Source organism: Muntiacus reevesi, chromosome 14 (genome assembly GCF_963930625.1).
Source record: "Muntiacus reevesi chromosome 14, mMunRee1.1, whole genome shotgun sequence".
NCBI classification, from domain to species: domain Eukaryota; kingdom Metazoa; phylum Chordata; class Mammalia; order Artiodactyla; family Cervidae; genus Muntiacus; species Muntiacus reevesi.
In genome coordinates, this window is record NC_089262.1 from 42,014,478 (window position 1) to 42,029,198 (window position 14,721).

Genomic DNA, 14,721 nt, shown 5'->3' on the forward strand with positions numbered 1-14,721 from the left:
TTTCTCATAAAAAATAGATTTCTTTACAAATGAACTTACTTATAAAACAGAAACAAACTCATAGACTTGAAGAATAAACTTATGGTTATCACAGGGAAAGGGTGGGGGGAAAGATAGCTACGGAGTTTGGGATCAACGTGTACACACTACTATATTTAAAATTGATAATCAACAAGGACCTACTGTACAGCAAAGGACCTCTGTTCAATGTCATATGGCAGCCTGGATGAGAGAGGAATTTGGGGATGAATGGAAACATGTATATATAAGGTCAGGTCGCTTTGCTATGCACCTGAAACTATCACAACATTGTTAATCAGCTATATTCTAATATAAAATAAAAGTTTACAAAAATAAAAACATTATGACACAGTGGGGAAAAAGAGGTTTGTTTTTCTAGGCATTTCTCATACAATATAACAAAGGTCAAAGGTGGCATTTTAGTGATACTGCATTTGTGAGGTTTCAAAATATTATCCAGCACTACTAAAATTTTATCTTCATTGAACTCTGATTAACAGGAAGTGAGAATGGGAAGCATTACACCAAGGGTCATTAGAAATATTCTCTGTACATAAAATCTGTTGATTGTCTCTATTCTTCTAGGTACAGGTTAGCTTACATGTGCACAAGTTCACACTGGGGGTATATTTTCATTACATATGTATAACCAAAGTATTACAATATACATAGTATATATAATATATATTTATGATAGTCTGTAAAAATTTTATTTATTTTTCACTAAAATTGATTTAAATATATGAAAGACTAAAATACTTTGTACAGTTCTAATCAACAAGTATTTTTGATTTACCATTCGCTATGTCTAAGATATTGAGATAAACCCTGTGTGTTTCTGGGTGTGATATTTCTTAATTTGCTTTCCATGATGAAATTGAGCCTTAATAGGTAGGTAGGGGTATAAGTGTGTGTGTGTGTGTGTGTGTATGTGTGTGTATCTAAGGGAGAGAAAGAAGGAGAAAAAGAGAGAGGAGACAGATATACTTTTTGCAAACATAAAAAATTTTAAATTGCTTTTGTAACAGGCATGGAAACATTCAAAAAAAGAAGATTATGGCATCTGGTCCATCATTTCATAGCAAAGAGATGGAGAAACAATGGAAACAGTGACAGACTTTATTTTCTTGAGCTCCAAAATCACTGCAAATGCTGATAGCAGCTATGAAATTAAAAGACTCTTGCTCCTTGGAAGAAAAGCTATGACAAACTTCACATAATACAAAGCAGAGACATTACTTTGCTGACAAAGGTCCATATAGTTATCATTTTTTCAGTAGTCATGTATGGATGTGAGAGTTCGACCATAAAGAAGGCTGAGTGCTGAAGAATTGATGCTTTTGAACTGTGGTGTTGGAGAAGACTCTTGAGCATCCCTTGGACTGCAAGGAGAAAAAACCAGTCAAACCTAAAGAAAATCAGTCCTAAGTATTCAATGGAAGGATTGATGCTGAAGTTGAAGTTTCAATACTTTGGCTACCTGATGTGAAGAGTTGACTCATTAGAAAAGACCCTGATGCTGGGAAAGATTGAAGGCAGGAAGAGAAGGGGAGAACAGATGATGAGATTGTTGGATGGCATTATCAACTCAATGGATATGAGTTTGAGCAAGCTCTTGGAGATGGTGAAGGACAGGGAAGCCTGGCGTGTTGTAGTCTATTGATTCACAGTTTTGGACATGACAGAGTGACTGAACAACAGGAGGCATGGGACACATATACTCATTTCTGGATACAATACATTTACTTAGAAAATAAAAGGTAATTTTTAAACTAAATCATATTTTGAAGATGTATAAGTAAACAACCAAAATTCTTAAACACCAACAATATTTAAGAAAGCTAAAAATAATGCATTGTGCATGTTCTCTTTATAATCAAGAAATTTCTGTAAAAACTTTTAAAAATTAAGACAGAGAATATTCTATCAATGTTTCTTTTGAAGGAATAGCAATATTTCACCTGCTCTGAGAATATGTGAGAGAAAATAAGAAGAGAATAGAAAAGAAATGCTCTGTTGAATTTTTAAGAGCAGGGTTTTTTGGTAGCAATAACAATAAAAGAGAATCTTTAAAAATTATTGCAATAATAGCATTTTCAATTATTTCTGAGTGGGCTTGTTAATAATCATTTATTTTATCTATTATAAACATAGGAATGTTAAACTATAAATACTAATTATAAATTTCAATTAAATCTTCTTCAAAGAAACTTGCCTCAATAACTTTTATATTACTTCATTCTTCCTAGCTAAAAGTACATCTTTATTGCCTGTGTATGAAGTAAAATGTCATAAATCATATTTTTTAGGATGCCTGAATACTCAGATATGCAGATGACACCACCCTTATGGCAGAAAGTGAGGAAGAACTAAAGAGCCTCTTGATGAAAGTGAAAGAGGAGAGTGAAAAAGTTGGCTTAAAATTCAACATTCAGAAAACTAAGATCATGGCAACTGGTCCCATCACTTCACGGCAAATAGATAGGGAAACAGTGGAGACAGTGAGAGACTTTATTTTGGGGGGCTCCAAAATCACTGCAGATGGTGATTGCAGCCATGAAATTAAAAGACGCTTACTCCTTGGAAGGAAGGTTATGACCAACCTAGATAGCATATTAAAAAGCAGAGACATTACTTTGCCAACAAGGGTCCATCTAGTCAAGGCTATGGTTTTTCCAGTAGTCATGTATGGATGTGACAGTTGGACTATAAAGAAAGCAGAGCGCCGAAGAATTGATGCTTTTAAACTGTGGTGTTGGAGAAGACTCTTGAGAGTCCCTTGGACTGCAAGCAGATGCAACCAGTTCATCTTAAAGGAGATCAGTCCTGAGTGTTCATTGGAAGGACTGATGTTGAAGCTGAAACTCAAATACATTGGCCACCTGATGCAAAGTGCTGACTCATTTGAAAAGACTCCGATGACGGGAAAATTGACGGCAGGAGGAGAAGGGGACAACAGAGGATGAGATGGCTGGATGGCATCACTGACTCAATGGACATGGGTTTGGGTAGACTCCTGCAGTTGATGCTGGACAGGGAGGCCTGGCATGAGAGTCGGACACGACTGAGCGACTGAACTGGATACTCAGAACCAAAGAACTAATTTATTAGTGAATATCACTCTCTGACTTTCAGTTTCATTTTTATAAAACCAACTGATGATGATATGTGATGTCATTGAACACTAATCCACAAGAGAGTATAGATCGTTTGGTAACTCAAAAGTTAGCAGATGTACCCCTCATTATTGTTCAGGAAGATAATAAACATTTGTGATTCTCAGGATGTAGAATAAATACAGAAATATGCACTGATCACTTAACCAAGTCTTAAAGTATAGCATATTGTGCCTAATTAAATCACTCACAAGCACTGAGAAATTCCATGTACTCCAGCTCTTTTTTTAATTCTGCTTTAGTATTATTGCTTTATGGGCATAAGCTACTAGTTCAACAAAAATATACATAATAAATGTATACTGATCATTGATCACATAGAAAATCCCAAGTAATATACTAAGTGCTAGGAATTCAAATAGAGGACATAATTCTTGTCCTTAAAATAGCAAAGTCCAGTTGTAATTTTTGATCATCTAGTGACTAAATTCTATGTATTTCAGGGTGTTAGCTTTGTAGTACATCTACTTTAGACTTTTCAATAAACCAGGCCACTTGACAGGATGTGATGAAAGCTGAAACTTTCCATCTCCCAGATGGAAATGATTGATAGAGGATATATTTCAGAATGTTGTTTGTTCATCCAAGTATCGGAAAACCTTAGTTTAATTTATGCTATCGTTCTGGGCACATCAACCTCAGACAAGTAGGTTTTTCTGAGCATTTTTTCCTCTTGGATATATTGATATATTACTTCAGATGTCAAGATAGAAATAATTTTCATTATTTTTAGCATAATTCTTGATGTTAGAAGTGCAGAATATTTTCCTATAATGAAGAATTTTGTGAAATAATTACATATTGTGGACTTTGATTTAAAATGAATAATAAGGGCAAAGCATTACAGAATAATTGATTCTTGGAAAAGTTTAAAAATATAGAAATGATAAAAGGATACTTCTTTGGACATAACACTCTGTATAGCCTTTTATCCTCGATATAACAGAAAAATAGAAAATTACACTAAGATATTCATATTTAGCTTTTAACTACTGGTCCTTTGATCTCTGGAGTCTGTATTAAATTTTCTAATTCAAAACATGCTAAATAGTTTCTTATAGTAAATAGCAAAGGCTATATCTGATGAATATTACTTCTGAAAACTGATTATAATTCAAAGATGTTGCTCCATCCAAAGCTAGTGTGTCCACTTAAAAATATGTATTTAGTTGAATTTTAATTTAATCAACGTGAAGCTATGAATTTAGTGCCCCAGAAAGAAAGAGATTAAGATTGAATGGAGAAAGGAGATCCCCATTGTGCTTTCCTAGTATATTTAAGATTTCACCTGAAGGGGCCACCCTCTAGCACACTGAACAATGCTTTCCACATGGTTATTAAATCCCATGGACAACAAAACAATAGTCCAGTGGATTTCACTTAGGACTTTCTTTAGCTCATTAAGTCTTGGGGCTTTCTTACAGAAAGTCAAACATACTGTATTTTTCTTACAATAGGGCAGTAGGTATACTGAGTTTGACCACCTAATATCAAGTGGTAATTTTGATTTAAAAACCATTTTTCTAAAGAAAAGAACCAAAAATATTGTTTAAATGTTGAAAAGTCACTTAGGAACAGTTCAGTCTTAAAAACTACGCACACACACACACACACACACACACACGCAATACTTAGAGTGGAGTTAGAGACATATAGCTTACTTAACAAAAAACAGTGAACTGAAACTCATCAAAGTTTTCATGACACTCTTTTTAAATTGCATGCTTTAAAATTGTCTTCCATTTTGTAAAGACATTGTTTGATATCTAAAGTGATTTACATAAACATTCATCACTTCTTTTAATAATCAACTCTTGTGAGGTAAAACTTGGCAAGGAGTGATGTAGGAAATCTTTACTTTAGATAAGGGATAAATACCACATCGGAACTGGTTCAAAGTAACTTTTCAGCTTCTCACTATGTTGTCATTTAAATACTGAGCAATTATTCTGATAACTATAGGAGGAAAGAAAGTCCCCGTAGGAAATAGTTTATAAGAGGCATACTAGCACTGCGCTCATCAATTTCAAAATCAATTAGGTTCTAATGAAAACACTCCATCTAAGCCAGGTAAAAAGTCCAGCTGCCGGGGAGATAAAGTGTCACAAACTATCGATGAAGAGCAAACAATCAATGAAGTGTTAGTGGGAAAACAAACTTTCCTCTTTACCTTCAACTATGCAAACAGCAAGTATTTCAAAAGCTACAAAAGTGCAACCCTACTGATAATGACAAAACAACAGTGCTGATTATTCAGTATGCTAGTGCAAAAAGCTTCAAAGTTTGCCGACTACATATAATCACTTCCATTCATGATGAAATGTTGACTTCCTTTGATTTGTATTTAATCCTTATCTTGGAAAATGTATAATTTTCAAATAGCATAATCACACATACTTTAAACACTCATTAAATTCTTTTTTGTTAGAGTTGGATGAAATAACTACACTATCAACAGCTATTTCAAAGTTAGCACAACAAACTTTGGTGATTGATAAAGATGGCAAGAATGTGTTAGGTAACATAGATTAATTCAGTTCATCAGTTCAGATATGTAGTGGTCAAATACAGGAAAAAAAGAAATCAGGAACAGGATGTATCAATGTTCTTATACATGATATTTAACCTGCTACATTTTTTATTATTCAGAGAGTCAATATAATCCAACAAACAGATCAGAAAACTAAATGTGAAAAGAGCTGAGAGTTTAGAATTATAAGATTTTAGAGACAGGAGGAAACAGAATTATTTTTATAGACCTCACATTTTGAAAACAAAGTAACTAGGATCTTTAAAGTGCTACATTTGGCTTTAAGTTTGAGTGGAATCCTCCTGCAATGTAGGAGACCCTGGTTTGATTCCTGGGTTGGTAAGATCCACTGAAGAAGGCATAGGCTACCCAGTCCAGTGTTCTTGGGCTTTCCTTGTGGCTCAGCTGGTAAAGAATCTGCCTGTAATGCGGGAGATCTGGGTTTGGTCCCTGGGTTGGGAAGGTCCCCTGGAGAAGGGAAAGGCTACCCACTCCAGTATTCTGGCCTGGAGAATTCCATGGAGAGTCTATGGGGTCTCAAAGAGTTGGACATGACTGAGCGACTTTCATTCACTTCACTTGAGTAAAGGTAGAGCTAGGAATGTATCTTTTGATTCCAGTTTTTTTCCATCTCCCCAATCTGTTTAGAGCTTAATTATCACTCCAAACTCCATTATTGCTAATTATGAACAGAGCAATAGATTGTGAAGAACTTTCATGTCCCTTCCATCTAACTCACTGCAGTTCATTTCTATATTTTATTAATATCTTAGAAATGCTTGTAACCCATAGAATAGCATGGTATACTTTCAGTCATATAATCTGTTTCAGCAGTGGTTGAATTTGGTCATAGTCAGGTAAAGGATAGGTAAGCTGCATTTCTTATTATCTGTTTCTTTTTTAAATCTGTTGTTATGTTTCTACCTATTCAGATTTTTTTTTCTATATTTTCCTAAATCAGGAAAAAGGAAAATATTCATAGATTCATAGACAAACAATTTGCACTTTAATGTGATGGGCAGTATTGTTATAATGTCATTTATTAAGGGAAGTTTGACGGCTTTGATTTGCATATATTTACGGTGTGTGAAGTGAGAAAGATTAGGACACATGATTTTTAGATACAACTGATTTTTTTTTCTTTTTTGCCGAGAAACACTCCCACTTTTTAAAAGGGGGAGATTTTATCAACATTGGGACTTCTCTTGTGGCTCAAATAAATGGTAAAGAATCGCCTGCATTGTGGGAGACCTGGGTTCGATCCCTGAATTGGACAGATCTCCTGGAGAAGGGCATCACTGCCCACTTCAGTATTCTTGCCTAGAGCATTCCATGGACTGAAGAGCCTGGTGGGCCACAGTCCATGGTGTTGCCAAGAGTCAGACATGACTGAGCGACTAACACTTTTACTTTTGCACTTTTAGTCAACATTACCATATGTAAAATAGATAGCCAATCGGATTTTGCTCTGTGACTCAGGGAACTCAAACCAGGGCTCTGTAACAACCTAGAGGGATGAGATGGGTAGAGAAGTAGGGTAGGGAGGTTCAAGAGGGAGGGGACATATGCATACCTATGGCTGATTCATGGTGATGTTTGGCAGAAGCCAACACAATTCTGTAAAGCAATTATCCTTCAATTAAAAAATAAATAAATTTTTAAAAATTAAAAAAAAATGTTTTGGCTTCCTTTACAAGGTGGTAAAGCAAGCATTTTTAATAAATTCATGATGGGATAGAACTGACAGATCTAGGCTTTCAAACTCTAGAACTCTGAAAGAATTTACAGATGTTACGGTGAAGCCATTATTGATAATTTTTAAGAATGGTAATGTTTTGGAATTATAGGAGAAGAAAGAAAAGTGAAAGTTAGTGTTAGTCGCTCAGTTGTGTCTGATTCTTTGTGATCCCATGGACTATAGTCCACATCTGCTCTGTTCATGGGATTCTCCAGGCAAGAATACTGGAATGAGTTGCCATTCCCTTCTCCAAGGGATCTTCCTGACCCAAGGATTAAACCCAGGCCTCCTGCACTGCAGACAGATTCTCTACCATCAGAGTCATGAGGGAAGGCATTCCTCTTTCTGTCTCTCTCTCCATATTGAAGAGGTGAATTCTGTATATTGCTAAGGTTATCTAACTCTAATCTCTGGAAGAATTAGTAAAGTATAACTCTAACAGAGAAATTCACTAACACCAGCTCCTACCAAATCTCCTTCTCTTTTTATTTACAGTCACTTTACTAAACTTGTATATCTAAGGAATGGTCTAAAATCCATTTATTTTCATTTCAGCAAGTCAAATGATCACATATATTATATTATTTTTAATTATAGAAAAATGGGGAAATGTAAATGGTTAATAGAATAGATAGTGAATATGAAGCTCATTGAAAAGCAGTGCCCATTTGGTATTGATTAATGGATCACCCTCACTTGGGAGAGTAGTCTCAAGTGACTTACCACAGACACTGGCCCTATCTTGTCAACATCTAATTAACAATTTCCACAGAGTTTAAAAAGATACTGCTTATCAGATTGCATTCAAAACTAGGTTATAAACATATTTGATGATAGATTTTATATCTAAAAATCTGTATTCAGAAGCGTATAGTTTAGCCTCCAGTGTTTGTGTTTTTTATAGTTTTTTCCCCTGTGAAAATGAAGTCGCTCAGTCGTGTCTGACTCTTTGCAACTCCATGGACTGTAGTCCACCAGACTCCTCCATCCATGGGATTCTCCAGGCAAGAATACTAGAGTGGGTTGCCGTTTCCTTCTCCAGGTGATCTTCCCGACCCAGGGATCAAACCCAGGTCTCCCGCATTGCAGGCAGATGCAAGCAGACATTTTGACCTCTGAGTCATTACCACAGTGTGATCAGAAAAGATGTTTGAAAAGATTTCAATTTTTTAAAATTTACCAAGACTATGTTGGTGGCCCAAGATGTGATCTATCCTGGAGAACGTTCCATGTGCACTTGAGAAAAAGGTATTTTGGGGTGAAATGCCCTGTAGATATCAATTAGGTCTAACTGGTCCTTAATCTCATTCAAGGCTTGTGTTTCCCTACTAATTTTCTGTTTGGTAGTTCTATCCACAGGTGTGAGTGGGGTATTAAAGTCACCCACTATTTTTGTGTTGCTGTTAATTTCCACTTTCATACTTGTTAACATTTGCCTTACGTATTGGGGTGCTCCTAGAAAAAGAAATAAAAGGAATCCAGATTGGAAAAGAAGTAAAACTCTAACTGTTTGCAGATGACATGATCCTCTACATAGAAAACCCTAAAAATAACACCAGAAAATTACTAGAGCTAATTAATGAATATAGTAAAATTGCAGGATATAAAATTAATACACAGAAATCTCTTGCATTCCTATACACTAGCACTGAAAAAATGGAAAGGGAAATAAAGGAGACAACTGCATTCATCTTTGCAATGAAAAGAATAGAATACTTAGGAATAAATTTATCTAAAGAAACAAAAGATCTATATACAGAAAAGCATGAAACACTGATGAAAGAAATCAAAGATGACACAAATAGATGGGGAAGTATACCATGTTTGTGAATTGAAAGAATGAACATAGTGAAATGAGTATACTACCCAAAGCAATCTATAGATTCAATGCAATCCCTATCAAGCTATGTTGGTCCTTTAATGGACCGGAACCTGGTGGTCTGGAGTTGACGATAAGAAAGTAAGAGAGAGAAAGAGGCTGATAGTGCTTATTGGGCCTTTAATGGACCGGAACCTGGTCCAGAGAGTAAGAGAGAGAAAGAGGCTGGTATCCCTTGGTTTATGCAGAAAGCCAATAGAGTCCTGTTCTTAGGCTCATGCTGCTGCAGTAGGCACCAGGTGCCCTCTCAAGTGGGTGAAGACACAGTGCATCTTCTCGAGAGGGTCTTAGAAGCTCAGGCAAGAAAGTGAGCTCAGCGGGCCTCCACGCTCCAAGGAATTAGCCAGAAAGAGAGAGAGGAAGACAGAAGAATAGAAAGAAAGAAAGAAAGACACAGGGACCAAAGCTCTGATGGAGCAAAAAGTGTTTTAATCAACATGGCATGGGCATATATACTGTCTTACAAGGTGGTTATTCTCAGCAAAGATAAAGATTAAAATTCCAGACTTAACAAATTGTAAGACGATCCCTATTAAAGAGAGAGTTGTAAACAATCACCTTTTCATAAGAAGGAAAAGGGTACTTATCACTGCAATGAGAAATGCCTGGATTCCTCAGCCCCAGGAAAGGCGTGCCTCTCCTCTTAATTCCTGAATATTCAGGAATCAATAAGGGCCAGTGGGTTCCTGACAGATCTAAAACAGCACACAGGAAGCCTCTTGTTAATGCTTCCTGACAAAGCTACTAGTGGTATTTTTCACGGAACTAGAACAAATAATTTTACAATTTGCATGGAAACACAAAAAACCTCGAATAGCCAAGGCAATCTTGAGAAAAAAGTTTGGAACTGGAGGAATTAACCTTCCTGACTTCAGACTATACTGCAAAACTGCAGCCATCAAGACAATATGATGCAGGCACAAAGACAGAAATAAAGAATAATGGAACAAAATAGAAAGCCCAGAGATAAAGCCACACACCTATGGACACCTTATCTTTGACAAAGGAAGCAAGAATATACAGTGGAGAAACAATCTCTTTAACAAATGGTGCTGGGAAAACTGGTCAACCACATGTAAAAGAATGAAGCTAGAACACTTTCTAACATCATACACAAAAATAAGCTCAAAATGGATTAAAGATCTAAACTTTAAGACCAGAAACTATAAAACTCTTAGAGGAAAACAGGCAGAACACTCTCTGACATAATTCACAGCAAGTTCCTCTATGACCCACCTCCCAGAGTAATGCAAATAAAAGCAAAAATAAACAAATGAAACCTAATTAAACTTAAAAGCTTTTGCACAATGAAGGAAACTATAAGTAAGGTGAAAAGGCAGCCTTCAGAATGGGAGAAGATAATAGCAAATGAAACAACTGACAAAGAACTGATCTCCAAAATATATAAGTAGCTCATTCAGCTCAATACAGAAAAATGAACAATCCAATAAAAAAGTGGGCCAAATACCTAAGCAGACGTTTCTCCAAAGAGCACATGCAGATGGCAAATAAACACATGAAAAGATGCTCAACGTCACTCATTATTAGAGAAATGCAGATCAAAACTGCAATGATGTATCATCTCATGCCAGTCAGAATGGCCACCATCAAAAAGTCTACAAACAATAAATGCTGGCGAGGGTATGGAGAAAAGGGAACCCTCTTACACTGTTGATGGGAATGCAAACTGGTACAGCCACTGTTGAAAACAGTATGGAGATTCCTTAAAAAAAAAAAAACTGGAAATAAAATTGCCATATGACCCAGCAATCCCACTGCTGGGTATACACACTGAGGAAACCAGATTTGAAAGAGACACATGTACCACAGTGTTCATTGCAGCACTCAAGGTGGGTAATCACACCATCATGGTTATCTAGGTCATGAAAAATTTTTTTTTATATTTCTTCTGTGTATTCTTGCTACCTCTTCTTAATATCTTCTGCTTCTATTAGGTCCATACCATTTATGTTCTTTACTGTCCTTTATCTAAGGCTAGGTAGACATTTTTACAAGTCCCTATGTAGAATGCTATCATCTTTGGAACTAGGCCAGTTGAGGTGTTCTCATTCCTTTTTGCCATTGATTACTCTTGAGATGATTATATGATCAGTTTCCACTATGAAGATATAAAGGGAAGGATTCTTATGTAAAAGGAAAGAGTTATTTTCTTTCCTGGTAAGGAGAAAAGTTTTGTCAGAAGAATATAATTTTCTTTCTTAGCATATAGATGGTTGATGCGTGGCCATAGTGTTTGTAATTGTGGCACCATTCTTTCTGTGGAAATTGAAGGAATGGTTAATGAAATTGCAGAAATGCTGCTTCAGAGCCTTGATATCACTAAGTTACTAAATTAAACTTAGGACCAACCACTTCTAGATTCTTATTAAGCTAATTCTAAGTGTCCTCATATTTTAATTCATTTTTAGAAGGTATTCTATTTTAAGCAGATAAAACATTTCTAACTAATACATTATAAAAATATTATAGGACTAAGATGTGGTAAGTAGCATCAATAAAAATATAAATAGAAAGATAACAGGTTACTCGTAATAGGAGAGACATACATACACAAAATAATCAGAAAATTCTTCTCTAAAAAAGGTACACTAAATGTTAGGGCAGAACAAAAACTATCCATATGTTGAGTATATCATGTGGACATTTTGTGAGGAAAGGGTGAAAGATTTCATATGTAAATGCTCTGAAGCAGAAAAGAGCTTGGTTATTAGTAGCAAGTATAAGGTCTGTGTGCTTGGAGCATAAAGAAGAATAGGAAGAGAGGAGGAAAGATAGCTTAAAGGTAAGATTAAAAAAAGGTAAGATTATGAGTTTTGCTATTCACAATGAGTGTATTCATCCTACTGCAAATATAACTTTGGAAAGTCTGGTAGTAAGAGGCTGAGGTTTATACAGTCAGATTTGTATGTTTAATGTGTCATCTGTGATGAGAAAGTTTTTGGAGAAGGATTTAGAGTGGCTCTGACGATGTTTGATTCAGGCCTACTGCAAATGTTCAGGGAAGAGAGTAGCATAGTAGTGGTAATGGAAATATGTATATAAATTTGAAATATTTTAGCAAGAGCAAATCTTTATGATGGGTAAGATGTGGGGACTGAAAGAAAGAGGAGAGTGTCAAGTAAACGTCTTAGATTTCCAACATGAGCCTTTGAGTTGACAAGTGGCATTGACTTGGAAGGAAAAGTATTATGAGTTTCAAAATTTTATGACAAAATCTAAACAAAGATGCAAAGATGCATTGGATACCAGATCCTGGGATTCAAAAGAGTGATACAGAATTATGAAAAACTTATATGAGTGGTTAGTGTACCCAAGGCACAGCTTTGCATACTGTATTATATGGTGTTTATAATATTAATAATCATCAAAAGAATGAACAAAAATTAACATAGTGTGCATGCATAAATTCAGTCATTAACCAGGAGACATTTGCATGGGGATTAATTTTCTGAAGGAATTAGTTCATTAATTGTGTGCTTCTATTTACCAAGATGTCAAGGACTTGGGTAATGAATGTTAGAGCAATGAAAAACCTCTGTATTTGAAGCTACTGGGACGACCTAATCAACTAGTACACATTCTGATAAATGTCCTGGTGTTCAGAGGGAGTAAGAACCTTAACTTACTCTTTAGGGTTATCTTATTTCCTTCTTAATCACCCGCAAGGACTACCACTCTTCTTGACAGCCATCTTGAGTCTGCTATCTTCCATGTATCTTTCTTCTTAATTATTCCCACTTAATGCTTTTCCATATAGTCTTTTTCCCTGCTTGATTTTTAAAATTTGAAGGAATCCAGCATGATCAAATACTCCACAGTTATAGTCAACCCTGCATCTAGGCAATCATTCTCTGGATTTAACCTGAATATCATGACTGGTTTCATCTGCTCAAAATATTTTGGTTACTCTCCATTTCTGCAGCATGATGTCTGAGTTTCTTGGTTGAACACTTGAGACATTTAGCAAAAATTATCATTTTTCTTTTTGTGTAAGCACCAGTCATGCTTAATCTTGCTTATTTTAGGTATACAACTTATATTTCATTTATGATCTAGTTCAACAGTATTTAATAGATAACTGCTACATGCAAAGAACTATACTATGTTTTCCTGAAAGGTAAGTAGTCTTTGGACTTCCCTGGTAGTTCAGACAGTAAAGCACCCCCCTGCAATGCAGGGGGTTCAATTATTGGGTCAGGCAGAACACCTGGAGAGGGGAATGGCAACCCACTCCAGTATTCTTGCCTGAAGAATCCCATGGACAGAGGAGCTTGACAGGCTACAGTTCACGTGGTCGCAAAGAGACATGACTGAGCAACTGACACACACATAGAGTCTTTACCAATTGTGACTTATAATTAAGCTCATTGTATCTTTATGTTTCTCTCTGTGTGTGTGTGTGTGTGTATATATATATATATATACATATGTATATATATATATATATATATATATATATATATTTAATCTCTTGGTGTGAGGATTTATCTAACTCTTGTTAGCATTGCCTAAAGCCTTTAGCACCAAAATGAAACTTTTTTTTAGTAGATGTTGATCACTGCAATTTAGATATGATAAGAGTGTGAAAATAACTAAGTAGAGAAATCTGGAGATGCTTTTCTAATCTAGGTATTGGCTGTTAGAGGAAGTACATCCATTCTTTGTGCCTGATCATTTGCAAGGTTAGTCATCTGGACACTATGAAAAAAAAATAATCACAGATAGATTTTTCAAACTATGCTTTTCATGCTGAAGCTTTGAAAACATTGTTTATAATACTAAAACAATAAATAAAAATAAACCTAATGTGTAACAATGTGGGTTAGGAAATATAGTATATATCCATTGAGTTAAATACTTGACTGCTAGTAAAAGAATGATGTGGGTCTGGTTTTGATATAATGATCAATATTTACTGAGAAAGATGGTAACAAAATCTAGATAAATTATAATGCAAATTTTAAAGTTAGTATTATAACTTTGATTTTATTAATATAAAAGTGTTGAAGTCACAAAGCAATATTCTAATTCTGCAGTCTGTGCTGGTCCTTTAATGGACCAGAACCTCGTGGTCCGGAGTCGACGATAAGAAAGTAAGAGAGAGAAAGAGGCTGATAGCGCTTGTTGGTCCTTTAATGGACTGGAACCCCTGGTTTACACGGAAAGCCAATAGAGTCCTGGTCTTAGGGCTCGCGATGCTGCACAGAGGCACCGGGTGCCCTCTGGAGTGGGTGAAGGCACAGTGCACCTTCTCAAGTGGGTCTTAGAAGCCTGGGTAAGAAAGTGAGCTCAGTGGGCCTCTGTGCTCCAAGGAATTAGCCAGAAGTAGAGAGAGAGAGAGAGAAAGATGGAAAGA